At 36.5% G+C, this 11,932-nt stretch overlaps 1 long non-coding RNA gene across 1 annotated transcript; it reads left to right on the top strand.

Moving 5' to 3' along the window:
* The first annotated feature begins 4,933 nt into the window (after positions 1-4,933).
* On the top strand, positions 4,934-5,397 carry LOC118175296. Its single transcript, XR_004754937.1, has 2 exons — positions 4,934-5,037; positions 5,132-5,397. It is a non-coding gene; the product is annotated as an uncharacterized LOC118175296 (long non-coding RNA).
* The last annotated feature ends 6,535 nt before the right edge of the window (positions 5,398-11,932 follow it).

The following is an 11,932-nucleotide window of genomic DNA, read 5'->3' as shown; positions in this document are numbered from 1 at the left end:
AGGGAAGGGAAGGGAAGGGAAGGGAAGGGAAGGGAAGGGAAGGGAAGAGGAGGGAAGGGAAGGAAAGAGGAGGGGAGGGAAAATAGGAAAGGAGGAGACTCCTTCAACTCTTTGGCATTATGGCCTGTTATAAAAAATATAAGGGAGGATTTTTAAGGTCCCTCCACAAACCAGCACACATGCACAGAAATCAAAAACAGGAGAGGTATGCAAAACAGAAGAGCACTTGCATGGTATACCATCTACTCAGAACAAGTTTTACAAGATTAGCTAAACTATGCATATTTACTTTGAGAATGATAGCCTGAAACATAGTTATCCTAGAAGGAGGTGAGGGGACCCTATTCCAATGTTGTAAATTATTTTGTCTCCAAAGACTGTCAAATCTTAATACTTAAAATGCAAAATTCAATGCACAGAATATTCAGCCTCACCTTGGACTGTGAATGAAAAGGAGCAAGGAAGATAATTAAACTGTTCCTATGAAAAATCTCTTTCAGCATAGGAATCTCTTTCTTATGGAAGGACACCATCCATATCTTACACTGAGACAACTTTTCTATGTAGAAAGATTCCATAATTTATAGGGCTCTGCGATACCTTTGAAAATGAGAAACACATTGTTCAATTTATTTTTGAGGCTCTACTCTATAATCCTATGCATGTAATCAGAAGGCTTAGTAGCCATTAATAGTTTTATTAGCATAAGAAATCATTTGCTGATTATTTTTATCATATATTTTGACTATGATAAGGCTTTCTTATTTTTAGTCAGTCAACTGAGAAATTTGTTTTCTGGGCAAGCACTAATTTTATGATACAATTGTACTAATTCATCTGGATTTGTTCCTCACGCCAGTGTAAACTTTGTTCTCTCCTTGAGGGACTTGAGGGCTCTTAAACCCATGTCAGCAAGTAGACTTTCAGAGCAAACTATGGAGCTACAGATATTTACTATTCTTGGAGACATACCTGTAGTTCTAAAACTGTTTGGGGTATGAAATAATTTACCTCAGAAGCAAATTAATTCAAATTTCTCTTAGCAAAATCTGAATTTTTTAAATAATATAAGAATGCTAGCATCTTGGCCAATCAGAGGTATTTAAGAGTTCAAAGATAAATTCTCAGGAGACAAAGATGTCACAACAAGCAGTCTCCTTCCTCTTTTACATTGTCATCATAGCAAATCAATTACATCCAATGAATTAGTGGGATAATTGCCACTACCTCATGAAATGTGTCTGGAATATCTAGGAGTCATTACATATTTTCAGTTAATACACTTAACTGTGAGTATACAGTATCCTGAATGAAAGTGTGTTTATATATTAAGGGGCCCCATATTATTTATGCTAGGAAATGTTTTCCTCGACTAAGAGAATTTTAAAAGATCATCACCCTGCGGATTGTCAAGAGTTAATAGAAAATTTTAGTTCATATAATATAACAGAAAAGAACATAAACTAAGAAAATGTGTTCCCTAATTTTTTACTTGTTCAAGTGGCTGAAAATAATCTTAACTTTGTTTTGGAATGCTGTGCATTTTCAAGATATGAAGGACTGTGGTCTCAAAACCAACTCAGGAAGCCTAGAAAATGCAGATGATGGGGGTTCTGGCTAACTACCAACTGCTTATGTTGTCATCTTTTTTTTGTAATTTAACAGAAGTAGGATTGCTTACCTCAAAGAATGTGTCGTGTTTTACTTAATAAATGTTAATAAAAAGCATAGAGACTCAGAAAATTTCTATTTAAATGCCAAATATTATGATACATAGCATTCTTCACTTTATGCAGAACATTATATTCAAAACCTCATTTCTTTATAGTACACTGACATATCTAATTCTAGACTAATAGTATTCTGTATGGAATCCGTAAGTGTTCAACAGAATAAAACAACACATTATTATTTTTCCTTTGAAATATTTCAAACATTATTGTAATAATTTTGACAGGGCACAGAGGGTTAGAAACATAACATACTTGACCATCTCCTTTTTATCATTTACCACATGGCAGATTTATCTACTTTGAATAAACAAAACTGACATTCCTATAGAATACAGGATGAAAATTAATGAGCTTGAAGTAAGCTGCTGCTAAGAATAATAATGTGGCTTCCAAATGATCCTAATCTTTAAAACCAAGGTATTAATTAAATAAAAAGTAGTGACATCTTAGCAAAAGCTGCAGTCATTTAAAGTGACAGAACTAAAATTGCCTGATAATAATAGTCACAGGATGTCCATCATGATTATATATGTGAAGTATGTAGCTTCACAAAAACATCAAGTGCTTCTTAACATCATCTGTACAGTATTTTGTTTACAATGTTTAAACAACCGACAGAGCCTTATTCTTTACCATGTCAATGGAAAAGGTACCACAAAATTACTGTTCAGATTACCAGATTATCTATTTCACTTGGATCCAGAAGCTTCAGAAGCATTTTAGTCTAGATTTCTGAATGATATTTGTCATGAAAGAAAAGCCTATGGAATGACTGATAGCATTTTTACAAGAAGTTATCTCAGCAAAAAAATTATATTTCAGTTTGGTTCTATAACTCTATAACTCTATAACTGTCAAAGGAACCTTTTGGTTCCTTTGTACCAGGATCATGGAAGTTCAGAAATGTGTGTGTATATGTACAAGAGTGTACAGGGAACAGACGGAGAGCTAGAAATGTAGGTGCACCTTGAAGAAAATCAATTATAATAAAAGTAATCCTTTTTATTCCTTGAATATATAGTGCCCTTCTAGCATTTACTAGGAATCAGTCCAGATGAAAAATCAAAGTGCACTTGAGATAGGAAAGACACTAATGACAACTGATCGTGCTGTTTCTCAGAACATGTCAATATACTTGCCAAGAATGATTCTGGAAGTCAACAAAGTAGCTGCAATGGAATAAGACTCCTTCAGGGCCACACAAGCAACTAGCAGTCACTCAAACACAAATCTACAAGTAAATCATAGAATCATAGAATCACGTTGTTAAAAAAAAAAAAAAAAAAAAAAAAAAAAAAAAAACACTCTAAGCTCACCTAGTCCAACCTTTAACCTAATACTAAAGCCCACCATTAAACCATGTTACTAAGTTCTACATCTTCACGTTTCTTAAAGACCTCCAGGGGTGGTGATTCACTCACTTCCCTGGGCAGCCTATTCCAACACCATACAACCCTTCCAGTGAAGAAATTTCTCCTAATATCCAACCTAAGCCTCCCCTGTCACAACTTGAGGCCATTTCCCCTTGTCTTATCTCTTGATGCTTGGGAGAAGAGACGTATCACCACCTTGCTATAGCCACCTTTAAGATAGTTTTAGAGAGCAATAAGGTCTCCCTGGCTAAATGACTAACAACAGCTAATTTCTAGGCTAGACAACCCCAGTTCCCTCAGCCACTCCTCATATGACTTGATCCCTAGTCCTTTCATCGGCTTTGTTGCCCTTCTTTGGACACACTCCATCATCTAGATGTCTTTCTTGTACTGATGGGACCAAAACCAAACACAGTATTTGAGGTGCAGCCTCACCAGAGATGAGTACAGGCAGACAATACTCTCCCTGGTCCTGCTAGCCACACTATGTTTGATACAAGCCAGGATGCTGTTGGCTTTCTTGGCCCCCTGAGAACACTGCTGGATCATGTTCAGCTGGCTACTGACTAATACCCCTTAGGTCCTTTCCCCCAGGCAGCTTTCCAGCTCTTCCCCCAGCTTGTAATATTGCATGGGGTTGTTGTGCACCAAGTGCAGCACCTGAAACTTAGCCTTGTTGAAAGTCATGTGATTGGATGCAGGCCATCAATCTAGCCTATTCAGATCCCTCCACAGAGCCTTCCCACCCTTGAGCAGATCTACACTCCTGCCTAACTTGGTGTTGTCTGCAAACTTACTGAGGGTGCACTCGATCCCCTCATCCATCTCACCAATAAAAGTATTAAAGAGAACTGGCCTTGATACAGGTATCACCTGCCTGAGACAAGACCTGGATATTGTTAATTAATAAGGAATAAGAGAGTGTTTTTTCTGCAATTTAAAATAATCTCTTTCACAGCTCTTCAATCATACAATGGAAATCACAACTGTTTTATAAAAGGAAAATGTGTAAGGCAAAGAAAAAGTAACTGTTGAATTATTCCTGAAAAGCAGTTAATTCAGGCTGCTCAGAGAGAAACAGGAATACAGAGCACTGAAACAGAAGTTGAAGGTCTACTTATATGTAAGAAATATTTCCTCTATAAATCACTTTGCTACTCATACATGCACTGAAACCTTTCTCATATTCATCTCTATACTTTCAGAACATTAAATATTTCCTGACAATTTTTTCTGAACAAGCTTAAAGCAGAGGATGTTGTCTTCATGGCACAAATGTGTCATTCTTTGTTAGTAAATATTGTCTAGTGTTCTTAACCTCCTGTGTGATCCAATGTACTAAGCAGCATGACTTCAGTCAGCCTAGACACTGACTCTATTGCATTTGCCTGTAGAATATGTAGGAGGACAAGGTCTGTAAGAAGAAGGAATATATTTCATCAGTATAATTGATAAATATTTTTCTGTGTAAAATATGAGCTTCTGGTACTCAAGCCTCTCTCCAGTTGTAACCCTACAGTAATATCAAGCTTTATTTTTAATTTACAGGGCCTTGGGACTGAGGTTTGACAGGCTTGCTCTGTCAAACCTTTCGTTGCACTGCCTTATTTGGCAGCACCAGCCATTTTTTTCTAATTGGCCTAGTGACTGTTGTTAATCTGTTTTGTTTATGTTTATGTAATGGTGCAACAATGGTTTTATACCTTCAACTAAGTGATACTGTATCACTAAAAAAGCACATTAAAATCACATTAAATAAGCACATTATCACATTAAAAAAGCAACAGCAACCCCTTCTTCTCCAGAAGCGGGGGGGGGGGGGGGGGGGGGGGGAGGGGCGGGGGGTGAACTCATTTTTTTTTTTTTTTTTTTTCAATTTTCTTCTTGCACAGAGGTTTCTGCACCTTGGTACTGAGCTGGGGGGATAACGGGTGCTGCTCGCCCCCCCCCTCCCGTGTCCCCACACCCCTCCACCACTCGCTGCAGCCCCGGTTTTAATTCAGCTCCCTCCATCCTCTAAGGCAGGAGCATAATGCCCTTTTCCATGCAATTATCCCCAAAATTCCCCTTGATAATCAGTACCTCTCCCTTTCCCACCCTTGGAGGTGAGGATAAAACCTTGGAGGGGGGGGGGAAGAAGAAGCAGAAGCCACCGGTGCTCAGCCCCTTTGCCTCCAGCACCTCTGCAAGCCAGGGACAGGTATAAAAGATGGGTATTTTAGCAAAAATAAATAAAATGAAATAGGCTTTAGGGTAGAATCTGCATGGCTGCTCCCTCTCTAACATTTATTTTTGCAAAAGTGCTGCAAAAACGTTCCCCCGGGGGCTGCAGCAGCCGCTGCTTTAGCACATTTTCTGAACCTCAGCCACAAGATCAAGAGATCAACACCTCGTTTTGTGCCTGTATTTAATTTTTAAGCCCCAAAATAGATCTGATATAGATATAGATCTGGTATCACAGCTGAGATCTTGATAAGTTGAGACACAGGATGTGGTACAGAGGTTCCAGGAATGGGATGACAAGAGACTAACCTAACTAGACCTGTTTGTCTAACCTCTGTAACTGGAAAAGTTAAGGAGAAGATTATCAGGGGTGCTATTGAAAGGCATTTAAAGAACAAAGATTTTATCAGGCAGTCAACATGGGTTCATCAAGGGAAAGTTCTGGCTTAGTAATCTGATATCCTTCTACAATAAAGTTACCCATTTAGTGGATAAAGGGAAGGCAGTGGATATAATATTTTTGGATTTCAGTAAGGTCTTGGATACTGTCCCTCACAGTACCCTTCTGGACAAATTGTCCAACTGTGAGATGAGCAGGTACATGCTACACTGGGTGATAAACTGGCCCAATGACAGAGCTCAAAGATTTGTAGTGAATCTTTGTAGTGGCTTTGTAGTGGCTGGCAGATGGTCACCAGCAGTGTTCCCCAGGGCTCAGATCTAGGGCCAGTTTTGTTCAACATTTTTATCAGTGATCCAGATGCAGAAATGAAATTAATCCTCAGCAAGTTTGCTAATGACACTAAACTGGAAGTGTTGTTGATTCACTGGAGGGACAAGAGACCTTGCAAAGGGACCTAGGTAGATTGCAGCATTGGACAATCATCAATGGCATGAAATTCAACAAAGGTAAATGTCAGGTGTTGCACCTAGGACAGAGTAATGCCAGACACAGGTACAGACTAGGAGATGAGTGGCTGGAGAGCAGTTCAGCGGAAGTTGTTCTGGGAGTACTGGTTGACAGTAGGGTCAGCATGAGTCAATAGAGTGCCATGTCCGCCAAGGGGGCAAAACACTTAGCCAGCTGTTCGAAAGTGGTGATTCTACAGTTATATTTATCGTTTGTGCATCCTCACCTTGAATATTGTGTGCCAAAAGGATGATAATGTATTTGAATGCATCCAGAGGAGGGCAACACAGCTGGGAAAAGGGCTGGAAAACATATCCTATGAGGAAAGGCTGAGACAATTGGGTAGTCTAGCCTGGAGAACAGAAGACACAGCGGTAGCCTCATTGCTCTCTACATCTTCCCAAGGAGGAGAAATGGAGAGGGATGTGCATCTCTCTCCATTTGTAGAACATGCAGGAATGTTACAGAGCAGTGCCACATGAAGTTCAGACTGGACATCAAGAAAAATTTCTTCATTGTGAGGCTGGTCAAAAGACTTCCTAGGGAGGCAGTTGATGTCCCATGCATGTCAGTGTTCATTTGGGTAATGCTCTTTATAATAAGGTTTTAAGTTTTCATTAGACCTGAAGTGGCTAGGCAGTTGGACTAGATGATCACACACTAAAGGTTTGGTCAACTAAATGCTACCTCTACTGACTAGTCAGCAAAACAGCTTTCTGAAAACTGCTTCTAGGTACAACTGTCATGGGACATGATCTCAAGAGACTACATATTTCTTTAAACACTGCTGGATATGGGAGGCATCACTCAAAGACATTTAAAACAGCATTGGGTACTAATGTTAAAACAACTGAATCCTGCTCTGAATGAATGCCCAACAGTGTAAACTGAATAAATCTTTAGACACCTACAGATCATATTTGGGCATCTAAGTGTAGATACCGTATTCTTGAAAATAATTTAATTAAGGAGATTAACATTTGCTTCAAAAAAAGATTTTGTTCTCACCTGGAACTTCTCTTATTTTTAGATTCATTAATCTCTTCCATAACCTCTCTCATTCCTACCCAAAACTATGCTTTTATTTAGGAGGTAGTAATTCTTATTAAAACATGATTGGCACCTCTTCTTGTGAAGAAGCATAAAAATGTGCAAGAATGTACAATGTAATGCATAAGAACCTTAATGAAATACCTTCGTTTTCAGATGTATTTCTACAGATCACATTTTAAGTGATCTGGAATAGGGGTTAAAGCCACACCTAAGGTATTTTCAAGAGAAACGTCCAAATAAATCCCCCAAAAAACACTGAAGAAATATCCATTTATTGTATTTAAACATTCCTCAATATGAAAATCTTCTACTGAACCAATCTTTGATATAAAATTACCCACTGGAGAAAAAATGTGCTATAGAAATCAGGGTAGGGATGAGTAGTAATTACATTGAACATGTAGGCACGTTATAGAAAATATTTCAAGTCTTTTTAAGCTTCTGCAGTCAGTTCAGCACAGTCCCAAATCTGTACAATATGCTATATGATTACTACTGTTCTTATCCAGAAGCAGCATTTTTCTGGCTCAAACAGGAGGTGGATCAGAACTGTTCTGGTAGTGAGGGACTCAATGACTCGTTTGCCTTGTGCAGTGATGCATTCATCCATCTACTTATTTAGTTGTACAAGCTTAATAGAGCTTTCCACAAGAACTATGATATTTTGGAATCTACGTTAAAGGGCGTAATAAATATAATTGTAGTACTTTCATTGGTACTTCAGAAATAAGTACATTTCCAGAAACACTATTTGAAATGTTCCTTCTCTCTGAAGACTAGTTGGAAACAAGACAGGAACCAAATCTTACAAATTATGAGGTAGTTTCTGAAGGCTAAGTCAAATACAAAGGCTAAAAATAAAAGGGGAGAAGAAAAATCAGATGATGTTGTATACATAATAAAAGAGAAAGAGAGAATAGCATGCTCCAAAGAAAACACATAACCAGAATATGAAGTTGATATCCCTGTTTGATTCTGTGTGATGCCAAATGGAAGTTTTTAATTTCTTTTTTCCTTCACTTTGAGGAAATGTAATGATACATAATAAAATGTGTTGAGTTTGCATTTATGGTCTGTTTCTTAGCTGTAGAGGCACCAACTGTTGGCAGATTTGCCCTGACAAGTACTGGTACCTTGCATGCTGTTTTCTTAGGAAAAGTATGGTATATGTACATCTGAAAGGTGTAAGCTTTCAACACATTTAAAGACCTCAAATTTGTATTTATGTGGATATATTTCCAAAGGTATCACAGAAAATAAATGAAATTAAATTAGAGCATTAGCATCTAACACAAATTTACACATACCAGTTAGAAGGAGTAAGCACATACATTCCTTCTTCCTTTTCTCCCCAGAATCAAAAACTTAAGAAGGGGGAAAAGGTGGTGATTACAGAACAGGAACTGGATCTTGGATTCCTCCCTCCTGCCTTCCAAAGGGTAATGCATCCTTACCCTCTAGAGATCATCTATCTTTTCACTCCACATAGGAAGAACCTATGCGACTGCATTGGGCCAGAAACCAAACTAAATATGAATCCCACCATAAAGCTCATTACACTATTGCTGTTTAAATTACCTAGAAATATACCCTCCATAAAATATATGAATTAACATGATCCTTTTTATGCCTTCCAGGGAAGCAGCATAGACTCCATGTCAAGTGGTAGCAGATCAACAAAATTTTTTTGTTGTTGTTTTTGTTTTTTTTAATCTCCTGAAGAGATATGCAACATGACGTATCATACCATGGGTTTTTTTTTGTTTTTTTTTTTGCATTAATTACTAACAAACCATCCACAGATATAAAGACACAGACACTTTCACCCTCACTTGTCTGAATGCATACATCTCAGTGACAACATAAAAATGACAACCATTGTATCACTCTATATGTTAAAAATTAGATGTTTTAATCTTTTACAGAAGCATTATGTTTTAAGAAGTGTATATTTCATTGGGTTGCATTGTTCTATGGTGATTATTATTTTTTAATAACTCTGTTCAAATTCTGATTTTCCTGTGTCACTGGCAGAAGGCGTCAAAGCCTTCTAAAAGCATTTTAAAAGGTGTAAGTAGGATTAAATGTTGGAGGAATGATTACAGCATACAGGGACTAGAAGTATCAAATCTCGCCCATTCATCAGTCAAAATATTTTAGATGGAAAATATACATATAAATACATATATATATATATATATATATATAAAGTGCAAGATAATGTCCTGCTCTTCTTCTACTATGGCTAATAAAACAGTAGACTGCAAGTTTAAAAAACTAGAAAGACATAATTTACTTTAGACCCCTAACTGCAGTAAACTAACATAGGTGTCCTAAGCTCGTAATTGTAAATAAGTTAAAATTAATATGCTATACACCACTGAGGAGTTACACCCAATTCCTTAACATTTTAGTTTCTTGTGAAAGCTACTATTTTATTCAATACCACATTAGTTTCTTTGTTAATGAAAAGGTAAAAAAAGAGAGACCTACTCTATCTCTAGAACTATAGAAATTCTATTACAGTCAGATTATATTTGCTGTAAGGATAGACTTCTATCAGCAAGGTGAGACTGCTTCAATTCTTTAGCTGATTGTCAAGCTTCTGTTTACCGTCAGTAGTCTAAAGATTATATTAAAAAACACTGCAATTCCTGTCTCCAAGATTGTTTGCTATGCTTAGACACTTTTTCCCTTTAATCAAGACAATATTGACTTCATGTATTAAAAATAAAGTTTTAGTTAAAATATAATTTGGATATGTCTACTTGTCTCATTGAAGTATTTTTCCAGTTAAAGATGAATATTTAAATACACTCAAAATATTTTGTTTCAGATTTATAGCAATCTCTATAACAAACTAAACAATAGTAAAGCTGTACTCTTATGGCTTCCTTTTCACATTTTTCTAGTGAATTTTCTCTCCAGGTGAGCTTTTATCTCATTTTATTTATGCAAGTTTCTTCTGAGGACTTAAGACAAGAAACTGCACCCATTATTAGATAAACATTTGGTTTCAGTGAAGAGATAAATTAATATTGATTTCAAAATTAAAAACTCAAACCATGAGAAATAAACTTTTTTTTTTTTTTTTTTTCCAGATCATGTCGAACACCTGAAAATATCAATCGAGGGAAATTTCAACATTACAAATCATTACAAAATTTTCGATATCTTCTGTGAAACACATTACAGAAGCGTTTTGTAAATGGATGACATGAAAGCAAAACATCATTTCCAATGAAAATGAAAACTCTCGTTTCATATTTATATTGTTACTGACATAATAATATAGTGTAAAAATAAATGAAAAAGTGTTATCAATTCTTTTTGTTCTGTGTTTTTTTATTTCATTTTTATCAATAACATCACCAACAACCAATTTTATTTTCTGCCAAGAATCTGACTCTGGCAAAACATTCGAGGAGAACTTTCCTGATCAGTGCTACTACAACACCAGCAGCTTCCTGAAACTAAACTAGAGAGCTGGTTTGTATTTATAACTCACTACAATTTGGATGTAGGGCAGTCTGGCAAAATAAAGAAAGAGCTTGCAGTATGAAGGGAGGCAGAAGCAGCGATGAGATTATGTTCTGACTGGCAGATAGGAGACCTGCATCTCCCAGTCCCCAACACAGTGCCCATCGTGGTCTCTTTATTCAGGTTTCTCAAGTCACGTCTCATTGCACTGGGTGTCACATTTGTTTTTAACTTGAAAGGAAATGTTAGCAGCTCTAGTTTAAGTTGCCTTTACATTTCCTACTGAATTAAGCTGCCTACTTGTAGTCCACACTGAACTCTTACACCCACTAAAACCCCCCAGCCATGAGGCACAGACTACCCATCTAGGCTACTATTAAAACTATTAATATTCATCTGTGTGGTGATGGAAAAATACTATAATATCAAAAATTAACACCTTATTTCTAAGCTTAGCAACTTTTTATGTATGTGTAGATGTCAGACAAGTTCAGCAATTTACTTATAAAAAGAGACTAATAAAATAATGCAGTTCAGTAGTGGTTTTGTTTCATCAGTGAATAAAATGGTATCAACTACCCCCAAAAAATGTACAAAAGGGCAAATTAAAATGACTGAAGGGGTTACTTGAGTAAAAGTGTACTTTATTATTAATATTTTATAATGTGATACATAAATCATTGTAGAAAAGCCAGTATTGCCAGTTAACTCAAGGGATGTTGGAAAGGTTAAAGCCTACATAAGTAATGAATGAGGAAAGGGAAAAATAAAAACTTTGTCTTGATAAGGTAAGGTATTTTATCATGACAGGTTTTTCATAGAATAGATTTATTAATACCTTCCAGCAAAATTTTACTAAGGGTCTTACTCATTAAAAGTGAAAAATTGAGTCATGCTGTCATCACCTGCTGTTATACAGTTTTCATTAGAATAGATTTTTCTTAGTACCAGGTTTCCATACAAGTGTGTCTGCAAGTGAAAATTAACTTATTTCCTCTCTTTCTTCTGTAATTCTTTCCCTTTTGTTCCTCCACCCAACCACAAAAACAAAATAAGGATTGAAATAGATGAAGATTTCAGGTGAGTTTTAAAAAAGAAATGCATAATCATTCTGCACAGTTCGTCCTTTTCTAGGTTCACAGTACTAAACTTCTGTTTTT

This window comes from Oxyura jamaicensis, chromosome 1, assembly GCF_011077185.1.
Source record: "Oxyura jamaicensis isolate SHBP4307 breed ruddy duck chromosome 1, BPBGC_Ojam_1.0, whole genome shotgun sequence".
NCBI lineage: Eukaryota > Metazoa > Chordata > Aves > Anseriformes > Anatidae > Oxyura > Oxyura jamaicensis.
Note: the sequence above shows the minus strand (reverse complement) of the source record. Positions and strands in the feature narration are given on the sequence as shown.